This window comes from Oreochromis aureus, linkage group 10 (assembly GCF_013358895.1).
Source record: "Oreochromis aureus strain Israel breed Guangdong linkage group 10, ZZ_aureus, whole genome shotgun sequence".
NCBI lineage: Eukaryota > Metazoa > Chordata > Actinopteri > Cichliformes > Cichlidae > Oreochromis > Oreochromis aureus.
Window position 1 is genome coordinate 12,873,720 of NC_052951.1, and position 20,720 is coordinate 12,894,439.

Below are 20,720 nucleotides of genomic sequence, written 5' to 3' on the forward strand. Positions count from 1 at the left end.
CCAACCGCAGCTAAGAAAGTGTTAGAAAAGCCCAGCAGCTGCTGAAGCATCATGAACTGTCTCAGTTTTACAGTGGAATTTCAGTGTTGTAATGATTAATGTACAGTCTCATGGACATTTGTGCAAACATTCCACATTCCACAGCAGGTGAACACGACCAGCTAACAAATGTGTTTCCTGACCTTTAAGCTAAATCTTTGTTTTCAAACTCAATCTGTAATTAAAATCAGCATTCTTGTGAAATCTTTGTACATCACTCCTTTTGCCATTTTCCCGTACATCCAATGACGTAAGAATACGTCTTGTATGACACAGAATTTAATCTTTTGGCGTGAGCAAGCCTAACTGCTGATTGTAGTACGTGACCTTGCAATGAAGCCAATCTGGTTCCTGTTAGTGGTGTGTCCTCTGCTGCACAGTGCAGATGTGCAGTGAAGCCTTTAAGGAACTCTTACACCCCACACCCTGCCCTACTTCCATCTACTTAGACTACAAAAAAAATCTGTTTTCTCGAAAAGAATTGCATTTGCTATATGACTTTATCCAGTAGCAATTCTACTGCCTGTACTCCACCCCTTTTCTAGTTTATTTGACTATTTGACCAGTAGAAGGAAAGAGGTTGCATGGAAGCGGTCATAGTGGTAGGCAACAATGCTGTGAATGCATTTCTGAGATTATAAACTTAAAACAGGCTAAAAAGGAGAAATATGATACGATGGATAAGGGAAAAGTGAAAAGGGTGATGTTGACCTCATAGTGACCCCAACTTGAAACAACTGTGTGAGTCAAAGCATTTATCACTGAGTTCTGGTAACTCTAACAACTGTTGACCTTATCTGTGGTTTATCTGGAGGTTCATCAGGAGCAGGTTTATGGTTGCCAAAAAGATTATTCCCACCAACCCCATCCATCCATCCATCCGACCATCCATCCATCCATCCATCCATCCATCCATCCATCCATCCGACCATCCATCCATCCATCCATCCATCCATCCATCCATCCATCCGACCATCCATCCATCCATCCATCCATCCATCCATCCATCCGACCATCCATCCATCCGACCATCCATCTGACCATCCATCCATCCATCCATCCATCCATCCATCCATCCATCCATCATCCATCCATCTATCCATCCATCCGACCATCCATCCATCTGACCATCCATCCATACGACCATCCATCCATCCATCTATCCATCCATCCATCCATCCATCCGACCATCCATCCATCCATCCATCAATCCATCCATCCATCCATCCATCCATCCATCATCTATCCATCCCTCCATCCATCCATCCATCCATCCATCCATCCATCCATCCATCCATCCATCCATCCATCCATCCATCCACTTCTGCTTATCCAACTTAGGTACACCTTGGACAGTTTGCAGAGCTAGGTTAAAGCTTTTGAGAGCTGCTTTTGTATCCATGGTTCCTTCTGTCCAACCTGTATAAAAATAGTGCTTCCACCCATTTTAAAATAATTACTACCCATTATATTCAGTCAGTGTCAGCCTGCCCCCCTGTTATAGTTAACATTTTCTAATAAACTACATGCTTTTCTGCTACTTCCGTTTGCTTCCTATGTTGACTTTTTCTTTCTTAGAATCCTGAATCTAAGCTCTTTTACTCCAAGATCAATCGTCTTTATTTGAAAGAGATTTGAAATTATGGGTATGGGGCACATGCCAAACAGGGGTCTTTAGGCAATTCTTTGTTTGTGCTAATCAGTTGAATAGCTCTTCTTAAGAGGTCATTACTCTCCCCAGTTGAAATGGAAATGCTTATAATTTTTCAAGTTGAAAAGGTAATGATCGCTAGAGCCATTTCTCTGAATCTCAGTGAAAGAATGTGCTGTTTTTGGTATTCCAGTATTTTGGTGCATAACATTAGTCGCCCATCTGCTCTTTTGTGCTCGATATACAGATAGATGTATAGTTGTTATAGCTACACATCTATAGCCATAAAATTATACATCTGTACATTATGGTCTTAACTGCTGATAAGAGATTAAAGAGAAAAACTGCAGCTTTCATGTGGAGATTACATTGCAGATTCAAGACTGCAACGGTCTCATGGCGATGAAACGAAACATGTCAGTTTGAATTCTCTTTTTCATCTGTAAATGCTCGATGGGGGAAAAAGGTGCCCCCTGAAAACGGAACATTATGAAACATGCTCGTAAAGTTTTTTTCTTTTTACCGCACCTCAGTACACTTTCTTTACCTAAGAGTATACAGCCTGTAGCTCAAAGGAAGTGTAAAACCTGTCATTTTAATAAGTAGCTTTTTTAAGCCCTGGGCGAAGACCAGGCTCATAGTTGCAGTCTTCTCTGTTTAAACAGAGAGTGTTACAGTGTTACAGAGGCCTGGTTTTGAGTTTTTGTGAAAACGCTTCATGGCTCATTATACCATATAAAAGGAAAGATAGAATTAGTTTAATAAGATTTCAAATATTACTGAAAATTCTCAGTAGGCGATCTTTGTTAAAATGCTCTATAATTTAATGCATGCTCGCAGTAGCCACTTCAGAAAATACTCTGCACTTTATCAGAATTCACATGCACTGCACAGAGAAGAAATCTTGTTATTTTTCTGCCATGTATGAGGTCAATGAGGAGTGTTGAAACGGCAGACACTATATCAGCCCCAGGAAAGGCAGTCATATTTGACCTGCATCCAGGAATCACAGCAAGTCATTATTCTGATCTCTGTGCAGACAGAGAGCAGACCGAGCTGTGTGGACAGTGTGTAAATCAGTGTATGGGGGATTCGGGCTAACATTATGAGAGATTGGAGTCTTGCACTCAGCTAGTTTAGAAGAACAAAAATGTGGTGCAGAGTAAGATGTCCTGAGAAAGTGTTACAAGGGGCTAGAAGAGGTTTAGATAAGTTGATCATGAAATAATTCTCTTGTTTAGCTGCAGCACAGAAACTCCAAAACTTTTGTGCATTACACTTCTTCTTATGCTGTGAAAATATATCTGCAATAGTACATCTAGGAGTTTCATTTAATGTCATCAGTCAGATAAGACAGCTACAAAACAGACCCCCCCCCCCTCTTTGGGCTTGGATTTGGCGTTTGACTGCATTGCTCCCCAGGTACTTCCTTGGAGTTGTTACCTGAGCCTTCCCCAGGCAGCTCAGCACGACGCTGCACAGCAGAAATGAGGTCATCTTGGTAAATGGTGACAAACAAGTCAGTTTCATATCAATCAAGAAAAAAAAGACAAAAGCCGTACAAATTCTGTCTGGCTGTCATTAAAACTCATTTACATTTCAAAAATTTCACTGTGATCTGAAAAGTGGCTGCAGACGCCTGTTTAATCTGTTTAAACATTAATTAAAGGACTATTCCTGACGCCCACCCCTTCACCCATCTGCAGTAACCCCAAGAAATGGCTGAGATCATATCGTTATCAACACCTGAGTGGAAGTCAAGCAGTCGGCTCCTGACACTTCTGTTTGTTAAGTGACCTGCGTCAAATGAGGTCTGATGGCTTAATGGGGGCTTTGAGACTTCTGGAAAATGGTTATAATTGGATTTAGGCTGTGACTGCTCTCCTGAGGTGTGAGGCAAACACTATGAAATACCTGGAACAAGGCTGCAAACAATTATGTTCAGATCCTGCTATTTCTTAACTTTCCCGCAAATATGATTGACACACAGTCTGTATAATTAATGTTATTTCATTTTATTTATTTATTTTTTGGCCAAGATTTCTGTCTTGAAATGAACTTCATTTATCAGTCTTATTTGTATATCTGATCACTAGTTTTTCACGTGTACTTTTGCTTTGGCTGTATAGCATTTCTTAGGATATATGGAGAAGCCATTAAGCTAAACATTAAACTGTATTGTATTTAAGTGGCCATTGTACATTCAGTCGGGTCACATTCAGTCAGTTGTTTCTCTCTGACCGACCTGCCTAAGGTCAATGGATAATTAGGATATAAGCATAAATGGATAGTAATGCTATAGATCATGTTTGTCCCATTTCAACCACAGAACACTCTTTGATAAACTCCCCAATAGAAAATGACTTCTTGTTTTTCTTTCTCAATTTTTCGTAAATCACAACACTACTTTGTTTCTTTTATTTTTAAGATGACTGCTGTTTTGTTGTTGTTGCTTTTTTCAATTTATGGATGTAGATGTGTGCAAGTGAACGCAGTTTTACCATGAATGTTTTGGGTCTGAGGTTTGTGATGTCAGTGCCAACACATTTATGAGAGATGCGAGTTCGCTAACGCTGAAAATCACACACATGCAAAAAATAAATAATAAAAAGCCTGAGAATGTCGAGTTTTTATTGAAACATGGACTTCTCAGTATTTATGTGGTGAAGTCAGAGCTAAAGCCGTGACCTTAGTTTGTGGAGAGCAGATTGCTGTGTTTAGAGATTACAGCTTGAATTGCCTTTATGAACCTAAACATGCAGAGAAACACAACAACGTGACTGTTGCACAATGGGGATTGACATCTGAAACTTTGCTAAAAAAAAAAAAAAAATCTGCAAAAGCAACAAGGGCTTTTTACCGAGCTGTACACATCCAGGGGTGGTGCAGTCAAGACCAATTGCATGATTTCCCACAAAATTACTGTAAACCATAAGCCACTTTTTTCCCGAGGAGTTTATCATAAAGTGTTTGGTGGACTCTGTTGTGCTAATATACACCGAAAAAAGAAACATTTGGAAATGTGCCCTTCTACAGAAACTCCAGTAAGTCTGTAACAAAATGGATCGAGGACATTGCAGGAAATCTGGAGCTTCAATCGAGAAATGAAGTGGGCAATTTTGACTTTTTCTCCTTGGCTCTGGACCAGAGTTGTGATGTATGCACCAGAGACCAGTTATTCATCTAGAGTTTTTGATTACAGAGAAGCTGGCAGCAATACACTCAATGAAAGGGACTTTGTTCATAGATGTAACTGCATGCTTGGATAGTCTTGGGCTAAAATGGGACAAACTGGCAGGTGTAACCATCGATAGCTCTTCACATCTAAGGTTAAAATAGTGACTTTTGAAGGGAATGAAAGATAAAGTGGTTGAAATTGTTATTTTTGCATTGTTTCATACATGAGGAGATATTGTGTAAGTGTTAATAAACTAACCATGTAGTAGTTAACTTCATCAGGACACGCGCATTGAATCACAGACGGTTTGTTTCACTTTACTTTTACTTTACATCACTGGCAGAGCACTTCAAGTCAGTATGCCTGCTGGATTTTTATTCTTCTCTCAAAGAGGAGGATTTTCCACAAATAATGAGACATGCTGAGAAAATGCCTCTCTGTGGATCTACATTCATATGAAGAAACAGTCTCAATCATGAAGTTTAACAAAATCAAACTTCAACTGGTCAGTGATGATCACATGTCTGCTGTTGCATTTCCACTTCAGACATTGAACCTGACTTTAACTGACTTGTTCTAAGACAAAACAGAGTAAATTTTCTTCACTGAACAAGAAATAAACCCCTGAAAAGCTGCAGATGACATAATAAACTACAAACGAAATGGCAACTGCAGTTTGAATAAAGTTAAAAGTCCTGTCTAATTTTGCAAAAAGCAATCACATTTTGATCACAAGTCTTTGTGGGACACTACAATGATTCAAATCTGTTCTTTTGCAATGATAAACAGACTGATGTGTGTGTTTAGTAAAGTGGCAAAATCTATTACTGAAAATGACAGCGCATGTGATCTTTCTGGCTTTAAATGCAGCAGCCAAGAGCTGTTGAATGCAAAACATTAAGCTGACATGAGAAAGAACAACCACACTAGTGGAGGGGCGTGGGAGTGGGTGGGGTGTTACAGCACTGAAGTCCCCCTTTTCTCTGTAAGTCTTCAATTCACAGATATGGTCTATACTGACATGACCAAACTAAGAAAGCTCTTTGTGGGTGCTACCAGCATTTTGACTGGAAAACTCTGGCAGCAGATGAAACACCAAAGTTGTCCAAATTGCTTGGAATAACCTTTAGCTCTTCTGTTACAATAGAAAATATATTTAAAACCTACCTTTTTTGGTTAGGATGAAACTTTAGATGAAAAAAAGATTCTCTTTTCTGCTAATTTCTTTACACTTTAGACTTGAGTATATAAACAGCTTCTTCTAAAAGAGTAACTTTTGACATTATGTGTTGTGCTCTGACTTAATGCAAAATAGATATTTAATCTCTGTGAATATAGGGTGAGATCACATGCAAGCCGGACTAATGAAGAGAGAAGTGATATCATTCGCCTGTGCTGCTCTTCAGCTTGGGTTGGTTTCACCTCCTCCTCCTCACTGCCTCCTGTAGAGTCAAAGGGTTTGCATTAACACTTGGCTCCAAACAGAGGGACTTTCTGAAATGTTTCTCCTGTTTTTTGGAAGGTTGCTCCATGCCACGATTCAGAACACTCTGAGCTGAAGGGATGGGGTCTGCAAAAACAAAGCAAAAACAGCCAGAAACATGAGTGCAGTGGATGCAGTGTTCCCCCTCATGTTATCGTGCAGGCTTTAGCTGGTCTTCACTCCTTAAGTGTCTCTGACCCACTCCCATGGCACTGATTGGACTGTGATTGCTGAGATAAAACTTCATGATCTCATATCACCCTCAAGTTTGGTCTGATTTATTTAAGTGTTCACATACATTTTTCCCTGGATGCTTTCTACTGTCTGTATGGAAACAAGAACTGGTGTACCTCCACTCTGTGCAATCAGAATCAAACTCACACGTTTCTTTTTCTGTCATATCCATTTGGCCAGAAACAGCATCTCTTATTCAGTAACTACAACAATACGGTCACTTTTCTTAGCATAGTTTTAAACTAACCTTTATCAGCAAATTAAATGGATATAGCCATTGTGACGCCAACTTTTCCTCAGTGGAGACAGTCCACAAAGTGAAAAACTGCCTAAGAGCAAAGTCATGACAAACAGCACCCACCTTTAATTTCAAGTGACCACACCCCTAGTCATGCAATACTTTTTCCTTAATACATCCTTAATAATGGGTGAATTATCAAAACATTCCCAACCGGTGCTGTTATCATGAAGTCATCACTTCTACAGTAAAATTTGGCATTTTAACACGGCCATCTGTAGTGATTGACACAAGCCTGGAGTCAGCCTCAAGTGGCCATTTAGAGAACTGCAGTTTTTGGTTGCCACTTAACCTACATATTATATATTTAGATACCGAATAGTTACAAATAAGGTGGCCCTGAGAGGTGAAAACGGACTGCAACTTAAGAAAACACCAGCACCAGTGTTTCTGGGGAGACAATAACCTGACGGACCAGATGCAGGAACCACAATATGCTAAGAATTGCGCTGAGAGACACTTAAAAGAAGTGGAGGATCTATCGTTTTTTTGAGGAAAGAAAAGATGAGAGGTAAGTGTGTTAGCCTAACTATTAGCCTAAAAATCCATCATCAGTATTATATGAATCATGGTAAAACACGCCTACCATTTTTTGGGTTCCTGCAACTGGTCCGTCGGGTTATTGTCTCCTCAGAAACACTTCCCTTGTGCTTTTGGAAATCAGTTTTTTCCTATTTCTGTTTTCATTTTTCCTATTTCCGTTGTGTTTTGTGTGCTTTTGCAGCGTTTTTCTTATTGCTGGTGTTTTCTTAAGTTGCAGTCCGTTTGGCCTCTCAGGGCCACCGTATCCAAAGCTGCAGAGATATAATTTAAAATGATCTTTGGTCTGTAACTGAGTTGATATAGTTTGCAAACCTTCCAGGCAATTCTGTCTGCTTCAGGTCTTGAAGCAGGAATCTTTCATGTGTTAGACAAATGTGTAAACCAGTACACTACGGAGACACTACAAACTGGTTTAAAATAACAACAAGGCAAATTAGCTCAGCTAGTGAACTAGAACCAAATATATAAAAAGGTCAGGTGGTAATTATTTACAGCTTTTAGATTCAGTCTGTTGAATGAAGTTTTGAAGGTTTAGTAACAATGAAACAGGCTTCAGTGGAGTATTTTAAGACCGGGGCCAAAAAAAGTTCTGGGAAGGTCGTGTCACAAATGGTGTCTGGTGTAAAAATCTGTGCTAAATCAGATATGTGGATCTATTTGCTGTGGTTAACCCTTGTAAATACTAACTATGAAAGGGGTAATCATTTATGAACGTAAAGGCAAAATTATCCTTTTTTTAAAATAAACACTATCAGCATGATTTTAAACTTACTTTAAAACATTATTTTGGAAAGGGGGAAATGTTATTATACCATAGGTTTATTTGAGCAGAAGCAATAAACCTGACAAAGACATATTATTGATGTGGAGTTCCACAACGTTTAGTCTTCGATCCGTAATCGTTTCTCTTCTACATCATTCCTTTAGCTTGTGTCATTCAATCATTTTCCGGCATTTCTTACCATTTCTTTGTCGATGATATTCTCCTATATGTTTTTTAAGTCTCAGCAGCTGGATAGCCTTTCCACCATAGCTGACTGTTTATCCTGGATTAGTGACTGGCTCTCCAATAATTGCCTTTTTAAAATAAAAAAAAAAAGCACTGCACATACATATCATTTATCACATACGTTAGTGTAATACCTTATTTACTAGCTAATATAAATCATCTCTTTCGCACCTCCAAGCGATACCAAATGCTGGAGCAAGGGGCGTAACGCACTCTAGCAAGCAGGCTCGCACCACTCCATTTTACATTGGCTCCCATTTGATTTTAGAATTTGTTTTAAAATTTATATTGACATACAGAGCACTAAATTGGCAAGCTCCAAAATATATACTTTAACCTCTTGTTAAAAACACTGCTGCTATATAAATAAAACTTACTTTACTTACTTAAAATGAGAGTAAGTAGAGATGGTTCGGGTACCTCCCTCGGATGCCTCTTCTACTGCTTATAGGTGAGCTTCTTCAGGCATGACCTACTGGGAAGAAGCCCTGGGCCAGATCCAGGACATGTTGGAGACATTATGTCTCTCGTTTGGCTAGTTTGGCGAATTCCTTGGTCTTCCCCTAGATGAGCTGAGGAAGTTGCCAAGAAGAGGGTTCGGAGCATTTTGTCTCGAGCCTATATAGACAACAGACAGTGGATGGATGTTTTCCTTACCTGAGAAGCACCATCTATGACAAGCATGTGAGTCAACTCCTGCCACCCATGTCAGGCCCTCCACCATGGGTAATTCTGTGGATGTCAGTAAAGTCCTGCTGGGTTATGTGATACCTACGCGAGGAAGTTAGTGATTTATTGTACAGGTGTTGAGCTTGTGGAGCTCCAGTCATAAAACAATACTAGGAGCATGTTTACTGACAGTCGGGGTCAAGGTGCCCATGCGTACACATGAAAATGCACGTCAGCCTTCCTTCTCATACAGATGTTCATATAGTACACGTTCAAACATTTTTTTTTGACAATTGTGCTCTTTCTGGTTCTTGCCTTAAACTTTTTTATTAAAGCCAGGTGTTGTGTTGGTATACAGAAATGTCTGCTGTGTCTACGGGTTTGTATTTAATGAAAGATTATGTTTGAATGATCTATAGTGGATTCAGACTTTTGGGAGCTGGGAGGCAAGAAAAATGTGTGTTTGGGTTAAAGCACAGTTACCATATGACGTATTCACAGTTGAGCGGATCTGTTCAGATCTAGTGAATACTACACCATTAGCAGGTAAAGTTTAAAAGTACCCTAGTATGCTCCAACTCTGTATTTTTTTTTAAATTCTTGGGCTCAACTTGAGTATCTTTATCTTTAACAGCCCTTTTTGCAGCCCCTCAGTTTCTTCTCTCCCTCTAGCTTGTGTTTACCCCACCCCAAACGCCTGTTTTATTCTGATTCGCTGGCCCATGGCTGGTTCCTGCAAAAAGGAATTTGATAATACCATATAAGTTCATCTGTGGCGGCCTGATGTTAACTTGGCTCGAGAGTAGAAAAAAACAATGGAAGTCAAGCTTTTAGGGCAATATGAAGCCTGAGGTTTTCCCTCACAGTGATCTTTCACATACTTTCACCATGTTTAATATGAACACTGTAACTGTTTGCAGTTACAGCTTTATTTTGCTTTCTTTGTTGGTTGATTTACTCGTGGTTATTGGTGACAACAGCAAGCATCTTAAAGAAACAGCAAACTTTCCAAATTGTTTTATTAACTAGCTTCTTTGTCAGAAACAGAGTGTGCATGTGTCTGTGAGCTGGTTCTTTTCCTCTGAATAGTATCCGATAAATGAATGCATCAGGTCATGTGATTCTTTTGTACACAGATACACGCCATACACCATTTGCATCTTAAAAACTGACTGGCAAGTAGTTTTAAGACATCTAACTGATGGATCTAAATATTAATTAATGATTATTACAGAATAAATATTAGATGAGGTCCCTAATTAAAAATGTAGTTGGTGTTAATGAAGATAAATACTCCAGTTTAGTCATAAAGTTAGAGAACAAAGTTCAGCTTAACTTCAAATGAGAAAACTCTGAACTATGTAGAGCCAACACCCCTGATGTCTCTCTGCTCTGTATTTTCCAAGGCTTTTATTAAAGTTAACAAACTGCTCTGATCGCTCAGTGAGGGATGTCAAGCTGAGGCTCTTTGCATATATTGGAGTGAACATATGCCTTCTAGAGTAGCATGTGTTTGTGATATATCTGACTATCAAGTAATAACACTGATCAAATGCAGATCGTCTTTCATTAGAAATATGTAAAGTGTTTTCTTGTGCGGAGCCACATTTGTCACGCATTTTGTTTTACTCTGTGCTACTTCTTTCAAATTTCTCCTCAGATGGAGCCAAAGTAGGGACCGCAAATATCGGTGGACTTCTCCACCAATGTTACAAGCTCACAAATTGCTCCTGAGTGCACTCAGTTTATTTTCACAGATAATTTAAAGCGCTCTTAGTTGTGTAACACATTTTCTCAATTTGTGCATGCACCATTTTGCAAAATATTGTGCAACTGGGCAAAGACTCTATGTTTTAGCCCCAACTAAATTTGAATTGGAAAATCTTTGGATTGAAAGTGAGTGAAAGGGATTTGAGAGGCAATATTAGGGAGAAGATTTCAGACTGGTAATAACATGATTTCCATCAGACTGTTGTTCTGAACTTACCATATATATAAGAATAGATGGTACACTGTCAAAAGTTCAAACTATACTATTTTATGTCTGTCAAACTTTTTTTTTTTTTTTTTTTTGCAGATTCAGTTAAAGAAATGTTAGCAATATGTCTTTATGGAACAGGCTAACAAAGTACCTAAAAAAAGAAGATGAATTAGATGCCTTTTTGTAATGCTTGAATAATTTATACATCAGTTTTAAGTTACTTAACACACAATGTTATCCTGAAAATGATCAGGTACATGGGCTGGGCTAAAAATTTGTGATATTTGATAAAGCAACCAATGTCCAAAAAACCCCCCAAAACACTGAAAGATCTGGAGAACTATCGCTCAAGACTACTTTAAAACTTTGGCATAATACTGTAAAATTTAAAAAGTCTTCAACAGAGGTTTGCATTCGTGTTTCGATTTTTTTTCTTCAGTGAAAGTCTGGAAAACATAACTTTATTACTGTGAATATGTGGTCCTTGATCTAAAGACACGTCAATGAATCATTTCACTTTTTCAAAGACGTGTGAGTGTTGAGGCAAGAATGCTTGCAGTTACTTCACTTTTATCATGAGTGTTTCATTAGTTGCGACCACAACTTGATATAATCACCTACGAAAATATACCACAAAGCTGGAATCAGTGACAGAGAAACCCGATGAGAAAAGCGTGCTTTCCAAATAGCTTAGCTTAGCACAGTAACGCGCCACTTTTACACTTTCATGAGTTTAACAAAGAAGAACTATAAGAGTCAGAGGAACTGCTCGCTGGATTTTCTGACATTTTCATTGGTGTAAACTGTCAATAACCACACATAGTAAGAGTGACATTATTGCTAATTGCTCAGCAATATCAGTAAATACTCATGTTGTCCATTACTTTGCTCTAGTTACTCAGCAAAACTTCACCAAAGGTACTTTTCAACAACAGCAGTTTCTGAATCAAACTCAAGGTAAGACCCAGACTGTCCGCTGAAAACAGATAAACCCAGGTGACATCAACTCTACATTCCCAACAGGACAAAAAAAACCCTGTTTTTCATTAACAAGCTAAAATGTTAGATGGGGTACAGCTATCTGGATTACTGTTGCCACAACAAACCAAATTTAAAAAAAAAACAAAAAAACCCAGATGGCTGTCCTAGCACTGATACCTCACCTCCAGTATCTTCTTTATTTTCTGCTTCCAGTAACAACCCAGCCTTTTTTCCCCTCTTCACACAGTCTCTCTCTCTCACTAGCTTGGAAGGGAAGCCTGAGAAAGATAATGTGGTTTTTCTGCTTTGATGGCTGTTTTTCTGCCATCAAAGACATGGTGGGCTCCAGTAGGGTGGGGCTGGGCTGGATTGCTGACTCCTTTACAATCTGGCTGTGAGTAAACCTCCAGAAAGGCTGTTGTTGAAGCGTTGGGCCAGTCAGTCCATGACAACAGCACGCTGATGGCTGAGTAACACAACAGCTTTTCTCCTGGGAGATAGCAGTGGAAATGTTGAGCGATGCGAGTCTACACATACTGGAATAAGTTAACAGCAATATGGAACATGGATGTCGTCATTGCTTTCCTTTGTCTCTACACGTCAGCTTGGTTTTTTATATTATTTTTTCTTAGTCTATGTGATGGTGTTAAAGGAATCAGGACTTACGTATTAAATTGGGGGGGGGGGCTAACTGTACTAATCATACTACAACATAAAGATTGTGTGTTCACTGTAAGTGAATTAAAACATGTTCTTCAGGTGTTTATGCAACCAGGTCATCCAACTCACAAACACTAGTAAGTGAGGTCTGCCTGTTTGTGGTCTAATGAAGATTTTTATAGGGCTGCATATCAGGGTCATTGTAGTTTAAAATAATTTTTATAGATCCCTGAAGGATGGAGCAAAAACCTGAAAAAAACACATAGCTTAAAATGAGACATTTACAAAGAAAAAAGATCTCCTATAACTCATTTGCTATCTGAGAAGTCATACATACCCCGCCTCTCGCCCTAACACAGCTGGGATAGGCTCCAGCGCCCCCGCGACCCTGTAAAGGATAAGCGGAAGTGAATGGATGGATGGATGGATGGATGGATGTGTGAAACAACTGTTTTCCTTTTATTACCACTGGTAAAAACTTTATCTATAACCTGTCATTTAAAAAGAAACATTAAAAGACCTAATAAAAGGACATAGTACATTTAAGCGATATGTCTGTGATACTTAAAGCCTTAATTTCTAATTTTTCATTTTCTATTTAGTGGTGATTCGAGCAAAATTCTATCGCGGATAAAAAAAAATGTAAGTTATGTACAGGCGGTGTATGATGAAAGTGAGACATGAAACAAACACATTCGCAGGGGGACGATGATACATACAAAAATGGGTTTTTTAAGCATATAGGTTAATAATGTGTCACAATGTTCTTGCAGTTTCCTACAGATCAGCCTACCTGTTGAGGAGGAGAGGGCACATATATATAAATATATATATATGTATATATGCCTAGACTACAAACATTACAGTAACACTGATCATCTAGTCAGTGTCAAACCTAAAAGTAAAGGTTGCAGCAAGTTTGATTGACAAGTCTTGATGCATGCCAAAAGAGTCAATGTGGCCCAGCAGCGATGGCTAAGACGGATCCTGGGGGTCTCCTACCGGGACCATGTCACCAACGAAGAAGTACACCGTCGAACTGCCACACGTCCCCTCAAGGACATTGTGACTGAGCGGCGTGTGCGCTTTGGAGGTCATGTTCCACGTCAACCCCCACATCGACTGCCCAAGATTGCCATCACATGGAACCCTCCCCATGGTAGACGCAAACCAGGCCGCCCCCGTACAACATGGCGGAGGACCTTCATCGATGGGATGAGGCCGAAGCAGCCGCAGCCGATCGAGTATGTTGGCAGACACTTGCCGCCCAATGCGCCTCCAATGCGACTCCAATGCGACTTCTTCAGCACTTCTGTGAGTGATGAAACGTTTCTCCCACTGAAAACGCTACATCCAGATGAACTGAATCAACTTTTTGAGATTTGATTGACAAGGGCGTGGTCATTCGTAGGCCCAACTTACAGCTATCTGCTGGGCCTCAGCTCTACTGGAGTCTCTTGGCTGTAGAGGTGACAGTGAAGTGAGTGAAATTCTAGTGTTTTCTTTATATGTTATATAGCACAATTTCGCATGTATCTGTGTGTATTGCTGCCATACTGTCTATGGATGAGCTTAACCGAGCAATAGCAACACGGCAATGGACAAATTCAGAAAGACTGGCTTGAAAACAGGAATTCAAAAGGCAACAGGTGAGGATACTGTTGCTACCTTTTATATTCATTCAGTGATGAAAATACACAGAGGCTGTTTTGTTTTTAAATAATTTACAGCCTTACTTTGGAAACGAAGGAGTTTTTCTTTGGGAATATACAGTGGTCCCAATATACCATCATACCATTTCAATGATGGATTACGCTGAAAGGGTTCACATGAAGTATTTTAAACAAAGCTGACCTTTTTGATGTGCTCGCAGAGTCGTCGTGCGGCATTAATCAGCATATGCAGTCAGGCAGCTCTGCTTTATGAAGTAAACCAGCAGAGCAGTCTGAGTAACGCACTGCAGGGTGCTGTGGTTTTATGAGTCCTCTGTTAGTTCGTTGACAAAACACTTCATCCTCTCTGTGCTTTGAAGTGCAGGCTCTCTGGTCATCTTGTCTGTGCTGTCTTCCAGGAATCTGCACCTTAAAGCACGCACACACACACACAGTATTACAGTGAATACAATTTTAACAGGTACAGCTGCACTTTAATAAAGATTAAGATTTTCTGTTTTTTTTAGCAACCAATATCTTGTTTGTGTGCTATCGTCATTTAAATCTTACGTCTTCAATTAAATATAGGGTCTTAGTGATTTGCAGATGATTGCTTCCTGATTTTATTCACATTTTCTACAACGTCCTACCATTTTTATGCGGTTGTATCAGCTTTTGTTTCAGGTTTTATTCATTAGACAAATTGCTTATGAAATAATACTGATGATAAACGTTATACTGTAAAAGTTTTTAAAAGTTCAGCTCTCAGTGGCAGCAAGCAATCCTTCAGTTGGTGTTATTATTGCCAGTTTGCCATGATGTTAAGCATGTAAACTTAAGGTAGGACGGTTTAATTGCTCATTACAATTTGATCTAAATGCATAGATTCTCCAGACAGTAAAACAACTTGAATGCAGTTTCCATTGTTGTAAACAGTAATCATATATGCACGTGTTTTTAAAAGCAGTAGGCAGGCAATTTCTATCCAGTTTAAAGATTTGTATTAAATGTTCGAACTTGCTAAAGACCCATTCATCCAGTCCTAGAGACCTGCTGGCAACCGCTGGCATCTAAGAAATGGTGTGTAATCTGCAACTAGTTGGAGAATGGTTGCTGGAATCGTTATCTTGAAATTGGTTGCAAAGAGGTATACAGTGCTACACCAAAAACCACCTTGCAACTGCTTCGGTGGCTCAATCGTAGGTTGTTGTAATCCCTGTCAGTTTGTATAGAAGACACCGACTTGACTGCAAACTGTGTGAAATTGTGAAAAGTGGGGCTCAAATTGAAAACAGACTGTTAAAGGAAAAACTTTTATTTTGATGGCCAACATTCTCTGTTTCCAGTTTGTGTTGCACTTTTTCAAGTTCGGAGAGCAAATGGCGAGTGTTGAATGTTCACAAGTACATCTCTGAGTTTCTACAACCAGTCAAACCTCTCAGGCCATCAGGTGCAGATCTTTTAAATGTTCCCAGAAATAGATCTAAGTGTTGGTAAGCACATTGAGTTTACATGTAATGAAATGTGCTGTATAAATTTAATTGGAGTTGATGTAGCAGCCTAATTATTGCTGATTTCACCAGGTGACAGCCAGCAACCACTCGCCAGTCGGTTGGGAATACATTCTCTAATGACTGGTTGCCTCCTTTCTCTGGGCCTGTGTGACTGAGGCTTTGTCCAGAGACATTAGAAATGAGACCCAAGCTGGAGCTCTGATACTTTCATTGAATAACATACACATGTTGCATTTATTCAGAAAAGGCATGTCCATCCATGAGAACAGAACAGTCTGACAACCTGCCTGTTTGATACACTTACCACCAGGTGTTTCCAATCAGTTTCTCTCAGACTGAAATATCCTTACATGGTTCTCTGCAGAGCTTAAAAACTGCCATCAAATTACTTATTTTCTGCCAGAATAGCAAAGTAAAATGGATTTTTCATCAGCAGTATTCAGAATTTATAGGTCCTGGCTTATTTGTTTAATTGGCAAATCAAACTTTATCTTAGAGCCTACACAGATAAATATTTTTTCTCAGTGCCTGCCTCACAGTCTGAGCTGAAAGAGGAAAAAATAATGAAACACTACTCGACCGCAGACTTTATAAGGTTGGCATTAGAAATTTGGTTTACTTCTCTCATAAACAAATGAAAACAAATCCTTTCTAAGACAAAACCATCACGTTTATGTGACGGAGATTTATAGACACTTGCTGCTTAAAAGCCCATCTGTCGAACAGGTTTCGAAGTTGCAGATTACAGCTAATAAACAGTTTAATTACTTGTAATAACTGTAACTGCTTGAAATTAAAAAAAAAAGTATATTAGGGAATGATTCAGTGACTCAAACAATTACTACACAAAACATTCTCATTACATGGACATAAATATCTCTGTAATTTTCCACAGATTGAAAAACCTCAACATCGAGATTTGTTTTTGTGTTTTTTTTTTAAATATACAGGTTCGATGTGAGTACAAATAGCGCTCTGAACAAAAATGCTTTAATCACCGTGAGTCCTAAAAAATGTGGAACCCCAACTGACTTTTTTCCCAGTCGACTGCTTGATTGCACTGATACGTCTATAAAACCAGTGCTGAATTAGAAAGCCAGTGCACACCGTGGATCAGCTGCCAAACGTGCTGCACCTCAGAAACATGACGGGGCATTTTGCTTCAGCTTTATGTCAGGGCTAAGCGGCGCCCCTGAAGCACTTCCACTTGGCCTGGCACATCGGCTATAATGTAAGAGCCAATAAGCTCCAACAGTTTATGATTTTACATAAAATACGTTAAAAATCTGTTGTTAGCCAAGACAGCCAGAGGAAAGCCACATGTCAAACTGAAGATGATGGACTCCTGCCGCAAACTAATAACAAACGGGTCACAGCTGCCGCCTTTGTTTATTCTTTACCTCACTGTGGCAATAATAGTTACAGCGGATTGTGTGATTGTGATTCTGACTTCACACACAGCAGTAAACTTCTTAAGTGTACACCAGAGATTGCAGATGTGGCCCAAAGGACGACATCATCGGCAAATAGCAGAGAGGCAAACAGATGTTTCCATTAGCCTTGTGTGAGAACTCTGCAGGGAAATAAATCGCACACAAAAATGTTTCTAAATTGGAGTTATGACTGTCAGTGGTGGTACTTTCATGAGGAGATGAGCAATACCCGAAAGTAATCATTACAAAGTGATGTTTCTAAAATTCCTCTGTGAGGTGACCTGTTCCCTTTGCATTCGTGGGGAAGTTTCATTCAGAATGACTTTCAACCCACTGTGATGCTTCATGATAGAAACACGGAGAGAAAGGCTTAACATGAAGCGTGAGAGTGAGCAAACTCAGGGAAAAAACGACTCGGATATATTACATGAAACATGAAATCCTCCAAGCTCCCAGGTACAAGAACAGAACATACTGCACCCAGACAAGGAATCCCAAGGGTAGCTGATTAGGTCAGAGTGAAGTGCAGTTGTGCAGAAATAGTCTTACACAATCTTATAAAAAGTAAAAAAAAGAAAGTAGATCCTCTTTCAATTAATTAATGCTTGCCATATCAAAACATAATAAACCATCATCTTGTCCTTAGCTGGTGTGAAAATAAGATAAATACAACCAGGGATGGACAACAAGACGTGACATATTACACCGTGTTTTATAGCATCGTTATTTATTTAAAACTGGATCATGCAATAGTAAAATTATCCCAAGCATAGCAGAAAATCTGCAACAGAAGGTGTTGCAATGACTCAGTCAAAGTCCAGAACGCAACTGGCTGAAACGCTGTGGTGGGACCTCAGGAGTGGACTGAAGCAATGCTGTGAAGAAGAGTGGGCCAAAATTCCTCCACAATGATGTGAAACACTAATAAAGTCATACAGAAAACTATTGCTAAAGGTGGTTCTACAAGTTATTGGATCACAGGCTGTTGTTAGTTTTTCACACACTGCTTCTTCATTTTGGTTTAGTTTTAGTTATATAAATAATGACGTGTGTACTTATTTGAATGTTATAAATACGCATCACCCCTGACACTGTGATACCTCTGACACATGACTAAAGGTGAGAAAACACATCTCAAAGCCGATTGCACACTGTTTCACACCACTTGGAGGAAACATGTTGCGTGACCCATGACCTACAGCGAAACACTGGATGCTATTTTCAGATTGAATTTCTTCTTTGTTCTCAAAGCCTTTTTGTTCAATTTGAGTTATTTTTTTCAATCGCATTGTGACCATCAGACTAAAGTCATTCACTCTTTACATTGCGTGAGCCACTATAGGAGCTTGATATGCTGGTCAGATATTGTTTGACAAACAAAAAGGGAAAATGTAGGTTTGAAGTGTAATGTGAGACTAAAGGGCAGTAACCAGACAAATGTGGTGACATTGAATGATTGTTTGAATTCATATATAATCACATGTGTTGTGAAAGAAATCAATATTCTTCAGCGGGTGCTGCAGCTGGAGTAACAGGGGCTGGGGGCCATTTGAAAGCATGGCAAAATGTGACTTGTCATTCTTAAGAGGTCCAAACCAAAATTTTTCAGTGGACCAGAGATGTACAAGTCATGTACAGATCGACTGCCTCTCTCCACAACAGGAAAAAAAAGCACTTGTTTAACTTAAGGAAAGCGGTAAAATGGAAGAAATCCTTTAAAATAAAACAGAAAAGTAACTAGAAAAAGAAGCACACTGAAAAACACCCAGGGAGTCAGGGAAGTATTTAAACACTATGAAAAGGATCAACAGATATCTGCATATAATTATAGATAAATCCGCTGGAAAAGGACACGGATTTTGATACAGAAAGATTTATGGTTTACGGTCCATTTATAATCCGTTTATACTCCAGCGTCTATTGAACAATCATGTCTGAGCAGGCTTTAGTTTGTGTACAGGCAGAACACTGCAGTGGAAAACTACAAGCTCTAAGCTATTAGCCCACAACAATTTTAAAGGATTTTATTAGCTTTTTTAAATGTATCTGCATTCCTAAACAATGAGTGGGAGATGTAAGAGGAAGTCTTAAACAGGATATCCATTATCTGGGATGTGGATATCCTGTATACAAGGGTATGATAGTCATTGATTTAAAATTGATGGACTTTTATAGGCATTTCCTTACAGACAATAATGGTGAGGGGGGGTTTCTTTTGTCCTTTGTAATTCTCTCTCTATGCCATTAATGTTGTTTAGACACTGAAAACTGAGTTAGAGTAGGATTGGGAGCCACTATTTTGGCCTACACCCTGATCCTAAGGAGGATGTCCATTGAGGATTCTAGTATTATGCTCACACCTTCCATCCTCTTTATCATTTTTACCATCATCTTTTGTTAGGCCTCCCATTTCCTGCTCATGTAATTTCTGGGCTCAGTAACCTCCACAACACCCATGACGCCAATAATGAAATAACTCTTCTCTCATCCTTGGCTATCTCGTCTCAAATACGAAACCTTAAAAGTTAGATCCTCTTAGCATCATATAAATATGAGAGCTCAAGCACTGTTTACTCTTCTTTCATGAACTAATACACGGCTAACTTTGCAATGTAGAGGATTTGAAGTAAGGAGTGCTTTGTTTTTTCTGTCTCATATTATCCCCACATAAAGTTCTGTCAACACCTGTGAGAGTATTCACTTTCCTCCTGCAGCTGAGTCCGGCTGCTCACTCTCCTTTTCTCACAGGACGTGTAGGAGGAAAAGGATGTGGGTCATGCAGGCATGTATGTTTTCCATTGCTCAAGTTATACCTGTAAACGAATGAGCTGCAGCCAAAAAGACATGAGCTGTATTCATTCCCAGTTCAATGGCTGTTAAAAGGAATTCTAAACTGTGTCATGAAGTGACCTAGATGTTGATGTGAAGTAGTGGCAGTGCTGGTTTCTGAGCATGTAGGGCCTTGCAGATGACTTGCTGGGTTTTGCTTCTTGCTGACTGTAAGAGATCAGTAAGTGCCTGAGTTTGGCAATAGATTTTACACACTCAACACAGTTACCACGGTAATTCAGGAAATGGCCTGCAGGGTGGTGGCTGTCTTTGGGATTAAAACTGGCAGCAGTACTACTGTGCAGGGTTTGGGCTTTTTCCTGGTGCTCTACACTTACGTATTACTGTTAGATGTCAGAGTGCAGTGTTGTAGTTTGTTTGGAAACATAGTTAGGATTTAAGCATTTATCACTTCTCACTGTGGCAAGATTCACATAAAACATACAGTTGTGGTGAGAAATTTATATGCACCCATCATGGCATGAATGTCATGGTAATTTGGGGCTTTGCGTGATTTATTTGAACTGGGTCTTTTTTCCAGGGTGGAATGATTCTACGTCTACATC

General features: G+C 39.4%; 1 long non-coding RNA gene across 1 annotated transcript; it reads right to left on the reverse strand.

The window, feature by feature from the left end:
- Window positions 1–5,183: 5,183 nt before the first annotated feature.
- On the reverse strand, window positions 5,184–14,778 carry LOC120442378. Its single transcript, XR_005614692.1, has 6 exons — window positions 14,581–14,778; window positions 13,064–13,114; window positions 12,249–12,556; window positions 9,093–9,167; window positions 8,822–9,007; window positions 5,184–6,438 (listed from the first exon to the last, which is right to left on the reverse strand). It is a non-coding gene; the product is annotated as an uncharacterized LOC120442378 (long non-coding RNA).
- Window positions 14,779–20,720: the final 5,942 nt, after the last annotated feature.